General features: G+C 31.9%; 1 protein-coding gene across 1 annotated transcript in view; it reads left to right on the plus strand.

Annotated features, from left to right (window-relative positions):
- The first annotated feature begins 252 nt into the window (after window positions 1-252).
- LOC117118317 (adhesion G-protein coupled receptor D1-like) overlaps window positions 253-1,713 on the plus strand; it is a 5,193-nt gene continuing 3,732 nt past the window's right edge. Inside the window, exon 1 of the mRNA XM_033262887.1 lies at window positions 253-317. The gene's annotated coding sequence lies outside the window, so the exon portion shown is untranslated. The remainder of the gene's footprint in view (window positions 318-1,713) is intronic.

Genomic DNA, 1,713 nt, shown 5'->3' on the forward strand with positions numbered 1-1,713 from the left:
AGTGATTCTTAAGAAACGCAAATTGATCAATATTGATTAAATCATAATCAATAAGATAGGAAGTCAATTGAGCTTGCACCTCTTTCTCAACAATCTTTGCAATATGACTTACAGTGGATATTGGTCTAAAGTTGCTCATACACTCTTTACTACCCTTTCCTTTATAAATTGGCGTTGTCCGCGCAAGTTTCCAATCATCCGGAACACAGCCGGAAGTTAAAGAAAGGTTTAAAATGTGGCAAAGAGAAACAGAGATAAAGGGTGCCGCTAATCTAAGTAGTTTACTATCAAGGTCTAACACATCAAGATTTTTTCAGGTAGTTGTTTCAGTCAATCAAGTACGGTATGAACATTTATATAATCAAAGGAGAAAGAATATTCGCAAGGTGGATTTTTCCATTTTGGAAAATTGTTTCCAAAGGTTTTTGACATTTTTTCGCCAATATTAGTGAAATAATCATTGAAGTCATTACACTCGATATTAGAAGAATATGTGTTTTTCGTATTTTTACCCGTTAATTTACTTAATTCATTCCACATTTTTTTTGGATTTTTACTATATCTAATATTGACAGAGTTAAAGTAATTATATTTCGCCTTTTTAATCTTGGCATTTATCAAGTTTCTAAGCCGTTTATATTCTGATTTATGTTCAGGATTATTCATAACTTTGCTTTTAATGTAATCTCTTTTATACATTAGTTTAATCAATTCAGGTGATATCCACGGGGAGTATCTATGTTTGACTCTTGTATTTCTGATGGGTACATGTTTGTTGCAAATATTAGTAAAAGAGTCATAAAATATATCCCAAGCTCTATTAGCATCGTTTTCATTAGGAATGCTTAGTAAATTCTGAGAACAATTAATATCATGAAGAAACCTTTCTTCATCAAAATGTTTGTAATCTCTGAAATGAATTGTCTTATGTTTAACTTGTTCTGTGTCAATCTTTAGGCAACTATAGACCAAGAAATGATCACTAACGGCAATTTTTGCAATACCACTAGTATGATGCTGTTCCGGCATTGTTGTAAGAATTAAGTCAATACAACTTGAGGAGTGTGATGTAATCTAAAATTAATTGTCTCATCACAAATAAATTCTCAATCATATTAATAGGATTTTCTGACAGATTTTCATCAAGGACATAATCAATGTTTAAATCGCCGAGTAACACAATTTCTCTATCCTCCAGGAAAACTTTCTCTTGGGTATCTACAATCGTATTTAAGTATTCGTAATTGGCATTTGGCGGGCGGTATAAACAACACACAAGAATATTTTGATTATTTTTTCTAATGAGCTCAATCCAAACACCTTCAATATCATTATCATTGATATCAATTCTTTCCTTAATTGATAAACTATCCTTCACATAGATGCAAACCCCGCCACCCTTTTTATCTAGTCGATCTTTGCGGATCAGTTTGTAGCCCTCTATTACAACGTAACCATCACTTATACCTTCATGGAGCCATGTTTCGGATACGCAGAAGATATCGATTTTTGCCCTTAATACAATTAAACGAATCATCAATTTTATTAACAATACTTCTTGCATTAAGATGTGCTAATTTGAGTTCTTTTCTGACCTGACAGTTTACCAACCAGTTGGTCTAGGCCAGTTACCGCTTCTGCAGTACTTGGAGATATGTACTATATTATATGTGTATATTATATATATGTATATATAATATATATATATATATG

This window comes from Anneissia japonica, unplaced genomic scaffold (genome assembly GCF_011630105.1).
Source record: "Anneissia japonica isolate Jap-2015-1 unplaced genomic scaffold, ASM1163010v1 scaffold6149_len160064_cov168, whole genome shotgun sequence".
Classification (NCBI taxonomy): Eukaryota; Metazoa; Echinodermata; class Crinoidea; order Comatulida; family Comatulidae; genus Anneissia; species Anneissia japonica.